Consider the following 13762-nt stretch of genomic DNA (forward strand, 5'->3'; position numbering starts at 1 on the left):
TGTGAGTAATTTATTTCGACAACACAATTTTTTAAAAAGAAGTGGAAAGATTTTGTAGTTTTTTTTACTTTCCTGGACTTCTCGATATTTGTTTTGCTTTTTTAATTGGAGGCTGCTTTTTAAGGAGGCTTTGAAAAATTTGTCTTCAGTTGCTTCAAATCATCGAAATGTAACTCACGATTTGCCCAGCTATGCTTCTAAAACACTTGAATTGGATTCCGTTCGTAAGGTTTTTTGTAAGAACGTTTTACACATTCACACATTTTCTATGATTTTGATCCTTCAAAACAGGATAAACAGGTGAAGCTCCTTGGTTATTAAGTTTCATTATAGGCCCATAGCCTTTATTAGTAGTCCGTCGAGTGTTTATGTTGCTGCAGCTGCTGGGAAGGCTTTAATTCACCGTTAAAGGAACTATTGTAGGACAATTTTTTCGAATTATAGATCTTTCACGGCCAGAAAAATTTTTTAAGTCTTAGAGATCAGCTACTGGAGAGATTCAAGAGCTAGGAGAAAATGTTTTGAAGAATTCAACGCCGCAACATTTTTTTAAAAAAATGCATTGAAATTAATAATTTTGTTCTTAGTGAAATTTTGTCATATTTCTTGAGTTTTTCTATCGTTTTTGGCCATTACAAACCCTCAAAATCTGTGCGTTGGTTATTGGGTATAATTAAATGGATCAAAAACTAGCCTTCAGAATAAATTTTCAAGATTTTCACCAACGAATATATTTTCGTTATTTCTGGTGAAATTTTTGTCTGTTTGATTAAAATTTTGCAATTGGTCTGCTGATCAATTACTGTAGTTTTATTTTTTAATTCAAATTTATACATTGTATCTCCGAATCTCTCCTGTTATGTTTTTTGTAAGATTTTTTCACATATTTTTCCGTGAATTTGGTCTTTCGAAACGGGATACAAAGTTAACGCCCAGAGGGCATCTTGTTCTCTCAGTAGACCATAAGTGAAATTAGTAGCCATTGATGTGCTCAGAGGCCTGCAAGTACTGAAAAGGTGTCTTTTCAAGGTTAAAAGGTCCTTTTTTAGTTTCCTATTGTTGTTTTGCTCGATCTTAAATTGTCGTTTACCATAGATGATGGAGGTCTTCTGCAAGACCTAGTTAACTCTTATCTCATATTGTGAGCAGTATCGTTAGTATTGCAATTATGAATAGTGAAAAATGATACTAATTTTTGCGTTGCAGTTTGAGATGTTTGAAAATTTTTGATATTTTTTAAGAGTTCAGGTTCCAAAAAACCTCCTCTGGAGTGTGATGAAAAAACACTGCATAGTTTCTGGCCTCAAAAAAAATTATAAGGTTTAAATATCACAAAGTTTTGCAAACTTTTATTAAAAATGTGCAAAATTTTTCAAATTTTCTGAAAAATGTGACAAAATTTTGACTTCAACTATCTTTATGGACATGTGAAAATACTTTGGATTTCAAAATGTGCTAACATAAAGTTTTCGGAAGACAACACTTTTTTTCCTGAAGGTATGAAAATCACTAATTTCTGCAACTGTTCGCTAAAAATTTTTCCATTTCTTTCTCCATTTGTGTTTTTTTCTGATTTCATCGCTATTATATGGCCAGTGAAAGTTTATTAAGTATTGTAGGGGGCTATTGGAGAGTTTTGGAAGACAAAGAAAAATGTTTTCAAGCAACTATTACGACAAATTTCGCAACTTTCAATAAAAACTGCATTTTCCACTTTTCTCCAATTTGTTTGTCTTTTGTTGTCAATAAACCCTTTTGCAGGGCCTGTAAATAATTTCTCAATTTGTTTATCAGGGCAAAAGTTTTCAGATTTTCAGCGATATTGATTTTTTTGTTCATTTTGTGTAAGTTTTTTAGTTTCTCTAAACTTGTGAGACTATTTCTGTAGGGCTGGTTTTGTTCAATTGGTCTGCTGGTCAGGTACACCAGTTCTCATTTTTTTATTGAATTCGTTGGTTTCGATTTAAGTACTTGTCCTGGTTCTCTTAATTTCAAGGAACCCGAATTGTTTTGTGAAGCTCTTTGTTCACAGTCCAGAGAATTTCGTGTGTATTGGTGCTCTGCCTTTTTAGGATTTTGGTCTAAAAATTGTGCAAATTTTCACATATTTGTCGTCCTTAGAGGCTTCCATTTATTCAGTCTTTTATTAACTTCTGTATATAATGATAAAAGTTTCTTTCTAAAACTTTGTTACTTTATTTGATCCTTTTGTGAAGTATACAATTATTTTGGTACTGCAAACATAAACATTCAAAATTAAACAAGTTTTTGAATTTTTTTCTATTATTTTTTTAAAGTTTTTGTCGTATTATGAGTTTTCTGCCTCACACGCATAGCTTCTAGTTAAAATAAAACGCGTCTCAAATTTTTTAATGTTTTTTATTTTTTGTTTTTATCCACGGTTCAAGCAAACTCTTCTAGGGTTGAACTATACGTGTAGTTTCTAAAAGCAAAGGATTTGTATTCAAAATTTTAACATCATGCTGTTTAGCGATTTTTATTTCCAAGTAATTTTCAAATTTTTTGTCATTTTTTTTAAAAAATATGAAACAGGACCAGGGAATCTCCTGTAGATATTGACAGGTTATATTGGCATAATTAACATGGGCAATGGAATTTTTTTCAGCACAATCGCAATTTTTTACAATATTTGATAAAAATAGATTTTTTAATATTTCCTGAACATTATTATCATGTTTCGAGTCTATCAATATTTGTGAACCAGTGAAACGTTTTTCAGGCTTGAAATCGATTTACTAGATAGTTCATGGAGATAATTAAACAGTTCTGAACAAATTATTATTTGAAATGTCTGCAACGTTTCAATAAAATTTGCAATTGTTTGCAGATATATTGAAAATTTGTCAGTTTCTGAGACTGTCGATCTTTAAGGGCCAGTGAAGTTTTCTTACGTCTTGCTGACGGCTTTCTGGAAAGATTGGGGAGACATTAAAAATTGTTTCGATATTCATTGCAAACTTAGGAACCTTTCAATAACTTTTTCACAATCCAATTTTTTCAAGAATCTGTCAAGTTTCTGGAAATTTTTTCAATCTTTAGTGGCCAATAAAACTCTTTCAAAACTTGCGCATGGGTTGATAGGTGTATTTAAATTGATCAAGTTTAGCATTCAGTGTGAAAAACTCAAGAATTAAAACAATGACTATGTTTATTTAAATTTGTGTGAATTTTTTAGTTTTTCTGAACTTTAGAGATTGCTTGTCTTTTTAGCTTGCATTGTACATTTGATCTGCAGTGCAGATTCAAAAAATAGAGTTGTATCGGAGCTTAATCTTTTTTTAAGATCTGTTTACCTAATTTCATTATTTTCGAAGTCAAATTTAAGTGAACAAACTTGAAGAGCGGATAAAACGAGAGTGGTTTTTGTTAATGCCTTCTTTTGAAACACAGCAAGAAATGCAGGTGTGATGAAACTTTCTCTCAACGAGCATTTTTTTGTTTGTTCAGGTGCGGCTTTTTTAAGCTTTTTTCGTGTTCTCTGAAACTTCTATTTTGTCTGAGATGTTATTTCTCTCTAAAATTTTATTTTTCAAGTTGTTTTCATGTCGTTTCAGAGCTTTGTGGTAATCGACAGATGTTTTGCGCTTATTTGAATATCCGTCAACTAAGGCTATTTTATCAATTTTTGGCCCATTATTGTAGTTTATTGCTTTTACATGCAAATGAATGTAAGCCCAATGCTGATGGGCAATTTATATATCAAATTAAGTGCAGGTTCTTTGATACCAAGTTTTTTTGTCTCCAATTTTAGACAAAAAAATTTGAAAAATTTTTAAAAATTTTTCTTAATTTCTTACCATTTTTATTGCTTTATTTCAAAATTAGAGAAGTTTTGACGCTTATTTTGGCTTGTGCAAGTTTGTGCGAGCAATTTAGTTGTTTGGAATATTTGTAATATGTATTTCTGTTTGTATTTGAACTTGTAAAAATTGAAAATTAATTGAATTTTTGTTGAAATTACTGTATAGTTTAACTCTTTTATTTCAATTAAAACAGTCTTTTCTCTTCTTTGAAGCCCACTGCGATCAAAAATTAGTTATTCGACAGGGTGCTTTTTGACAAAGACATCTTCGAGTCGTTTCCGGAATTCTTCGGGCTATGTTTTATTCACGCCGAAACAGGAGGTGGAGCGAAAAAGCAAGTGGTTTTGGGGCGTGATTTTTTGCACTCCAAATTTATATTAGAGTGAGAAAACTGTGTCTTTTTGAAAATTTGCTTTCGCGGTAGTTTTTTGTTTTATTGTTCACATGTGGTATTTTGACATAATTTTTTATCTGATTTTTTTCTAATGTTTTTCCCAATTTATTCAAAATCCATTCGAGGTCTAGTTTTTTGTTTAGCCAATAAAAGTTCTGCGAATTGTGTCAGGGCCCCTTCCTGCCATGTTTTAAGTTTCTTCCAAAATCTTTTCACTCAAATTGATTTTATTGCGATCATTTTTACTTTCGCAGCTCATTACACGGAGTTTAAAATGAGCTTTTCTTAATTAGAACATCTTCTCGACTACCTAAAGTGCTTACTGTGTTGAATTTATAATTTTCAAATCTCCAAGTCCGGAATAATGACTCTAAAAACTCATTATAAGTTGCTTGTTGAGACATGGGCGAGGCTTGTGTTTACAATGTTCATCCCTTCATGTAAACAAGAAGCAATATTGAAATTGAAACGGAAAAGGAAATAATTTCAAAATGCAATCTTCGTGACGTGTGTATTCAAAACAGTATGCCTGTAATCAGCCGTCTCCCCACAGCCTCCTTATTGCTCCAAATAGTAAGACAACTAGTTCAATATTTTATGAAAAATACCTGATCTATATTGCTACAATGAAAAATTAGAAAATTTATCGGATCGTATCCTTTCAAAAAAATCTAATTTATCTTTCAAAATAAAGCTTTTCTTAATTGCATTTGTAAATGGCTGGAATAGCACAAGGCTAATTTTGTTAATAGTAATAAAGTAATAATAGTATCAGAAGTTAATTGTTCTTTTTCTCTTACTCCCCTCCCCCCCCCAAACACACACACACACACACACACACACACACACACACACACACCTCTGCCTCTTCTTTTTTGAAGCATTAATGCTAATTTGATTACTATGGCCCGTGTGTCTGAAGAAGAAATGCGGTAACATTTTTGCAGCCGATATTGATCAACATGAGGCTATCCAGGATACTACTACACGAGATGCTCATCATACAAAATTTTTAGTAGTCATAGTTGGTATTTTGGTTCCTAATAGCAATGTGTGTATGGGTGCTCCAGGAACGCCCGAGGCGGAGACAACAACATCAAAACAATTGCTACTTTTTGAATTTGTTGTGTACACCTCGGGTGTTCCTGGAGCACCCATACACACAGTACTCTTAATACCCAGAATAGGTCTTATATGATTTTTATGATTTCGAAGAAGTCATATAAGGGACGCAAGAAAGTCAATTAAAATAAGTGTGGTCCTATTAAGTCACAAACGACTTGTCATACGCAAAAATTTTATATGATCAAATTCATTGCAGAAAAATAGTTTCAGAAACAAAAATATAATTTAGAGAAAATGGTTTTAACCAAGGTAATAGAACAAAAAGAAAAATTTCATTGGAATCATGCTAGATCATATATGATTTCAATGATTTTTGGTTACTCATACAAAGATTATGAAACATTTTTTTTAAAATATCAGAAACTTAAAACTTCAGTGTAACAGTAACAGAACTTCCGAGTTCAAAAATCACCGTCATTTGTAAGATAAGCCGTGAATGCGGTGAATTTACATAAATCAGGCGGGGAATGCAGAAAATTTGTCACATAAGCGGTGAATTTGACAAGTTACATAAATCAGGCGGTGAATGCGATGAAAAAAAGTTGTCGCCTGGTAGAAATACATAAATAAGCGGTTAAATTACATAAATTCACCGCTTAATTTAGTTGTGAAATTACATAATTTCACCGCTTAATTTATTGGTGAAATTACATAAATTCACCGCTCAGAAAAAAGTGTCCAAAATAAGTGAGATAAGCAAGCAGTGGATGGAATTACTGGTCTCTCGCGGGTATTTAGTGTTCTCTCACTCTGTCGCCTTCGTTTTGAGTCAATTTATGTGTTTGATCTGATGTTATATGTTTTTGTTGATTTCAGAACCCTTGAATAAGTTTTGAAAAAGATTTAGCTATTTAGAGATTCACTTTATACTTAATGTTGGCAGGCAAACTCCCTGAATTTTTCTCGCGTACAAACGTTAGCAAAAAGGCTATTGGTGTTCAGATGTTCATGTACCTCACTCGATCGGGTCTTTCCAATAATAGTCCCCTCCTCCAACTTAGTGGTCAGATAACCTATAGACCCCCCAATCACGGTAATTATACCATAACGGGGGGCTACAGTGGGAAAAACCCACTCGATCTTTGTGGCAAATTAATCTAATAAATAGAGTGAATACGGTAAAAAAATATTTCACCGCATTTTTTGCAAAAATTCACCGCATTTGTTTTCCATTGTTTAATGAATCTGCTTTAATTTCACAAGAAATTTCATAGAGTTAAGTGACAGATGGCGCTGTAGAGGTGAAGGGTAATGGGTAGTAAGAGAGTTATTGTTAGATTTTACACCCCCCCCCCCCCCCCTAATATCAGCCCCTAATCTTTTTACATCTTTTTCTAAGCGGTGAATTGATGTAGTTTCACCACTGGAGTAAGTGGTGCGCTTACAAAAAATCACCAAATTTCACCACTAAAATATACAATTTGACCTCTAACAATTGCTATTCTTACAAAAATTTGCTGCGCATGATTTTCAGAAAAGAGAATGAATGATTTTGATTTAAATTCAAAAATCAATCCTAAAAGTGCGAGGTGGCGCATTGGAAGAAGAGGTGACTGGAGTGCAGGAGGTGGTAGGTTCCAACCCGTGTAAGGGGGAAAAATTGTAGTGAGCGGCGAAATATGGCAAATTTTTGTGAGCTCAACGCTTGATCTAATGGTGAAATTACGAAACTTCACTGCGTTTCTAAATTTGCGTTGAAGAAAAAAACTATTCGCTGCCTATCTTACATATTTTTCCGACCTTTCCTCGACCAGGGTTCTAATCAAAAGAGACAGTCCCCATTTGACTAAATTAAATTTTAGGGGAAAAATCTCTGTTAAAAACTTACGTTTTGATTTATTTTTAAAAGAGTTTTTATTATATGAAAAAATATGCGGTTCAAAAATGCAACAGAGATTGTTTCAGAGTACTAAAGTTATTATTAGAAGAAAAAAGTATACCGACTTATATTAGTGGGCTGTTTTATTTGTAGATTGCAATGTCATTTTGGTATATAATAATAAAACAATTGGAATGGCTTGAGTATTAAAGCTGATGCTATTCTTTTACATTTTTTAAAGCAGGCTACTAATAAAAGTGGCAATCAATTCCCTATTTGTTCGGATCCACTTTGGGGTGGGGGAACTATATACTCAATTGGATGTTTGTGTTCAGTCATTTTTGGCCGATCTATATAATCATCGTAGAGAGTTTTGAGTGGTATCATGGAAAGACTGTCCAGCATAGAGTACGGAGCTGAAAAGATTCTTTTGATTTATTTTGACAGAAAGTTATCGGATTTTAATTTTTTCTGAATAGTAGACGATTTTCGGTTGTTTTAACTCATATTTTACGTACTTTACACCATTTTTTTGTCAATTTTGCAAAAAATGTTAAATTTTACAACTATTAACGGTAGTGTTAATGATTTTATCTTTAAGAATAGAAGAGGGTTACTGAATTTTACGATCCGAGTTTTCTGGCTATAAGTTATTGGAAGTTTTTCAAACATTAGACATTTTTCGTCAAAAGTGGGACCAAATATACTTTTTTGTCTCAGGTTTCTTAAAAATTTAGGGAAGAAGACACCTTAAAACTGCGGTCAATTGCTTTGTGAGCTTAAAAAAAAGACCTATTTCTACTCCCACTTGATCTAAGAGTCTTGTGGCATTAAAATTTTGCCACCTTCTAGCAAATTAAAACCCGATAATTACACAAATTGCATTATTGAATCTTGATAGACTGATAGATTTTGCTTGAAAACTGATTTACTTTGCAACTATTTGAACAAATAAGAATTTTTGTAGATGTGCAGCAATCTCAGGGCTGATCTTGATCAAACCATAAATCCGTAGGGTATATTGTTTAGATTTTTGATGGTGCGCAAACCCGTTTTCAAGAAATTTCTGCATCTAAAGTCTTCTATGTAGATTACTGGAATGAATTTTGGATCACTGCTCAATAATTGACACATTAAAAAAGCAGGAAATGAAGCCGAACGACAATATATTATTATGAGTGTGAAGCTCATCTTCTTATGTCTCTAATTAAATGTTTTTGTAAAATTTTATGAACTCCTGATGTTTTACTTTCAATTGTTATACTTTTGTCCAGTGACTTTGTCTCCACAATCAAAGATCCAATTGACTTCTGTAGGAGGTATAAGCAAACCTAGAAAATGCTTTCAGTTGTTGACTTCCGTTAATAATTGTCTCTTATGATTTTGGATATATTTGTTTTAACAAAATTTCAGTGAATTTGTCGCAACTATTTTCTCTTATTTCTCTCAGCTTCTTGTACAGATTAAGTAAAAAAACACGGAAACTCATTTCTTGTGAGCTTTAAATTGTTATCGGTAACGTTTTTTTTTAACTAATGGTTTCATGGTTTTGATACTACGGGTTCCCATTTTTTTAACAGAATTTCCCAATTTCGTATCCCTCAATTGGTATCTTTGTCAAATTATCAAAATTTTTGACAGATCTAAGTCAAGGAAATTAAAGGGAAAAACACAGAGTTATGAAGAAGCGTATCTGAAAATGTTAATTGTTCTTGTCGAATAATTTATACTCTTGCACTGATACACATTTTTCTTGCAAAAATTCGCGGATTTTTGTAAGTTTTTACATTTGGTTTTGCTGTTCGATAACATATACCTGGTAATGATTGGTCTCCATTGCTGCCACAGAACGAGAAAAAAACTTATTTTAGGATTTCGGATTATAGCTATTTGTTTTAATGACTTTCATTTTAACTTTTTAAAAAAAGTATTTTCAACTGCTCCTTTTGCTCTCATTTATGTCACTATTTACCGCACTTTCACTAATAAGAAGCCTCAACTACTTTTGTTGAAACAAACCTTTTTCTCGATTGGTTTTATGTTTTGACTGATGGCATCGACATATTATTTTCCAAAAAAGTTCAAGATCTCTATACTGTTTATTTTTGTTTTTCGTTTTGAACGTAATTTTCTATGTAATCTTTCAGAAAAGAAGACCCTTGACGTTCAGATGAGAAGTGAATGATGATTTACAGTTTTTCAAGATAACATCTAATATTTATAGTGCCTTTCACATTGTGGTGTGCTAAAATTGTTTGTGAAGTAATGGCCTCTGACCGTATTTGTTGTTATTTTTTAGTCTTGTGACTTAGTTTCACTTAAAAAAGGTGCATTTGCTTTCCTGAGGTGTTGCAACTTTTTTTGAAATCTTCGGTTTTTCATGGCATTTCAAAATCTTTGTATTCAAAAACCTATTTCGTTTTTTGAGCTTCGCCATTTTCTGCAATCATTTTTCGGTCGATTTGTAGCTTAATCCTTAAAGACAGGTAAAAAACCGTTTCCGTTGAGCTATAACTAAATCCTAATATCGGTTTAAGTTTCAAAAATTGTTTCTTGGCCTAAATTTCATAAATGTTTGAGATTTTTGTATATTTGCATTTTTTAAAGGATTTTTGTCTTTGTTTTAAGTTTTAACATTTTTTGTAGATCCCATTGGCATTGAAATAATGGGCAGATGAGCAATTTTAATTCTCTTAGTGAGAAGTTCACGGTTTTAATATTTTCACTGCCATTTTCGCGCAATGTGTGAAAGAAATTTTAACTTTGCCGGTTTCTTTTGTTCTTTTGTAGTCGTATGACCTACATTGGATAAAAACAGATCTCAATTGCTGCGCATGGAATTATAAATGCACATTATAGTGATTTCAGTTAAAATCCATTTACATAAATCAATTTGAAATTAATTTCATTTAAAAAAAAGAGACGTATTTTTGAATTTACCACCTATTTTATCTTTTAATTCGACCTATTACCTAATCGCATCGAGGAGAGGTCCAATATTTTTTCTAATGAGGAGCAGTTTAATTCTCTTTGCTGATGTTTTATGCAATGCCAGTTTGGTTTTTTAAAACATAGAAATTGGCTTTTGATCGTAATAAATGTTTGTTATTTGATTTTTATTATGTTCTTTTCTAGTAGTCCTATTAAAAACAAGTTGCATCGGCTTTCTATCGTGGCATTATTGTATTCTATTAGTGGTTTAGTAAACAATATGTTTGTTTCTGAAATTCTGCCATCTGTTCATTATTCGGTAGCCAATTAAACTCAAGTAAGTGGTCATTTGGTAGTCAAGATTGTGGATGCGCAGAGTCGCATATCCTTGGCCTCCTTTTCTGTTTTATATTGGAATTATAGAAAATAGCGTTCACTTCATCTCAATTTCTCAATTTGTCTTTCTATTTCACCATTTGGAGCTTTATTTCGATGGAATTGAATACCACCCAGGATCAGGACGTCCCTGATCCGCGACTTGGTTTCACCGCGACTTGGGTCGCGCACAGGAGGTAAACAGCGACAACTCCACAGATTCTGGCAGCACTACCTACGTTCTGGAGAGTCTGATCAGAGCCCCGACAAGAGTCTGGATAGTCTGATCAAAGCGTGGTGTAGGGTTTGGAGGGTTTTGTGGTATGATCTGGATAGTCTGAACAGATCTGTTTCCATGGTCTGTAGGGTTTGATCAGAAACCTTTCTAGAGTCTGGAAAGTCTGATCAGAACCAAGAGGTCCAAACTGAAACGGTCACTCCCCTGAAACGAAGAAGAGTTAGTTTAACCCCGATGGGTCTGTTTTTGAAGAGCATTTCCCAATGTTACTTGATGAAAATTAAAGAGCACGCTAAAGTCTAAGTTCTGGTAATTGTTGTTGAGCTGTAAATTTTAATTGTTGTTGAGCTGGAAATTTTTTCCTTAAAGCTAATATTTTCTTACTGAAGAACCCATAAACCACATACATAAAAGGCTGTCTATTTCTCCAAGAAATAATAAATTATGCCAATCATTACTGGTATTTGAACAGTTAAGAGTGTCAGCCTGGGTTTACTCGGTGCGCGACCGAAATGGGTCTGGAACCCCCGAGCGCGACTCAAGTCTGTCTGTGATCCCCAGTGCGCGGCTCAAGTGTGTCTGGAACACACAGCGCGCTACTCAAATTCGTTTGGCACCTCCAGTGCGCAACTCACGTCAGTCTGTTACCCCCAGTGCGCGACTCAAATCTGTCTGATCAGAGCCGATATTGGTCTGGACGGTCTGATCAGAGCTGGCTTGATAATAAACTATATATTACCACTTTGTCTCGAAATTTTCGAGAGCTCAAGTTTTATTTTTTTTTAAATCATCTTTTCTCTTATTCTCAGAAAAAATGCAGAATTAAAAGATCCTCCGTCAAAAACCGAGCATTGAAATTAAATTATCGGCTCATTATGATGAATTTTATACAAATAATGCCCAAACTCCATTGTAGACTAAGTGCAAATTACAATGAAAACAATCATAACTATATTTTTAATTAAAACTGACTAACTCAAACTAACTATCGCGAACAACAATTAAAAGGCAAAACGATATCTTTTATTTCTTTCATCTATGCAAATTTCTGGTTGTTCTTGTGGCTTCTTTAAATTCTTTGAGACATCTGAAACCTAAAACACTTGTAGAATTTGAAGCTTGATTTTTCGGTTCAAATTAATTAGAAATAACACTCGCGTACTTTTTCCTCTAATCAATATCATTTAACCCGAGATAGTAAGAATTTCAAAGCGTAATATGCAAAGCTTGCTCTGCAAAATGGCGTCTGCTTTCAAAGTTTGCGAACTGTGAAAAAAGAGTAGAGGCCTTTGATTTTTTGTGTGCAAATTTAGGCATCAAGTTTTATAAATTTCAACCAATAAGAATTGCGCAATGGTTGCTGTTTAAAATTCTTGTTTGTGAATTGTGTTGCAAGCTAGTTGCGAATTATGAACACAATTATCCCACTGGGGTGGTAAATCAGTCCCCGGTCTCTAAACTGTGGGCTATTTTCCCCCTTAGACTTTGTTCACAACCCGCAAAGCCCATAGGAACGTGGAGTATTTTGATGGAAATAATTCACTCAATTGGAGATTGAATATCCTCCTCAGAGCTTCAAAAAGAAATTGCTACAACCTTCTCGGACTAATTTTGCACAACTCAAAACAGAAAATTGGTCAGTGAAAATCGGTAAGTCAAAATAATTCAATTTTTATTCTATATTTTTTGTAACGAACTATGTTTATAAATGATTTTAAAGTATTTTTAATAACGGAATAAGCGAAAATGAGTTTTAAGCGCACTTCTTTGACTTTCGATTTTTTTCTGATTTTTTTTCGATTTTGTACAATTATGGTTCAAAACATATCTCTTGATAATGATTAAGATAAACTAATGATTAAGAATGTTGTTATGAAGATGTGAGATAATTTTTCCTTGTCAATAAAATAACAAAATAGGCTAAGTTAACGAAAAGTGTTCAAGCTTTGATATGTCAATTCTATATGCAAATAATTGACATTCAAATTTGTTGCATTAAACTGTCAGATCGTTAGCCGTCAAGTTCAAAGCGACTCGTCAACAAAATTCGCTTTTTAGTGATAATTAAACAAGAACTTTCTAAACAATAGTTTATCACTCAGTTCATCTCGTCTGGTCCAAAAAATTGCTGACTTTAAACATTGTAATGCCTTGGTATGTTTGGTTTTAAACCACTAAAACCCAAAACGCGACGTCATTTACCAACTGAAGTCAATAAAAATAACTGAAATTCAAAAATCCAAGACAAAACTTCTGTTACTTCAAAATTTCAAAGTACATAGTTCATCTTTTTAAAACACCAACCAATTTTCTCGAAATGTGTTAAGTTAGATTTTTCAACCAACGAAAGAAGAATTGACGCCTTAATAAAATTGCTAATACAAAAGCGCAACATTGAAATTTGACAAAATTATAAGGAACGAAGTTAAGTTATCTTACAGCAAAAAAACTACAAAAACTACCTATCGTTTGTTAAGCATAAAACCAATGACACCAACGAAACCGATATTACAATTGAAACAGATAATACCAAGAATGTGTTAAAAAAATTTTGATATTTTGTTTTTTTTTTGCTCGAAGGTATGCTTTCAAATGCAAATGGAACTATTTTTGGTTGTCTTTTTCTAAATTTGTATCACCTATTGTTTATTTAACTATACAGAGACTAAAATTGTAGCTGGAGTTATGTGGATAGGAAAGTCGATGATGTTATTGATTTACCAAATCAATTTGCGTAATTAAAAAGGGCCTTCCACTTACATCTTGCTTGTTTTTTATGTTTGATATTTTTATGTTTTTCTTAAATTGAATGGCTAACCACAAGAAAAATTAAATTGAAAGCAAATTATTAAAACGAAAACTATTATGTTTTCTGAAGGCCTGAGACATGTTATTCTTGGCAAAAAACGATACTTGAAAAACGCAAAAAAAAATTTTGAAATTAAATTTTGTCACATAAATTATCAAAATGTCCCATTTCTTAAACCTCGAAAGCTACGTAAAAAGAAAGCTCATAATTTATTGTGAAGTACAGGTCAATGTATTTATATATATAT

At 32.8% G+C, this 13762-nt stretch overlaps 2 protein-coding genes across 3 annotated transcripts in view; one reads left to right on the forward strand and one right to left on the reverse strand.

Moving 5' to 3' along the window:
• The window catches only part of LOC142342273 (protein Dr1-like), a 514279-nt gene that overhangs the window by 278677 nt on the left and 221840 nt on the right, over nucleotides 1-13762 (reverse strand). The window lies entirely within an intron of this gene.
• LOC142342853 (uncharacterized) overlaps nucleotides 12117-13762 on the forward strand; it is an 81834-nt gene continuing 80188 nt past the window's right edge. The window contains exon 1 of the mRNA XM_075394479.1: nucleotides 12117-12356. The gene's annotated coding sequence lies outside the window, so the exon portion shown is untranslated. The remainder of the gene's footprint in view (nucleotides 12357-13762) is intronic.

Source organism: Convolutriloba macropyga, chromosome 7 (genome assembly GCF_964194025.1).
Source record: "Convolutriloba macropyga chromosome 7, txConMacr16.3, whole genome shotgun sequence".
In the NCBI taxonomy this organism is placed as follows: Eukaryota; Metazoa; Xenacoelomorpha; order Acoela; family Convolutidae; genus Convolutriloba; species Convolutriloba macropyga.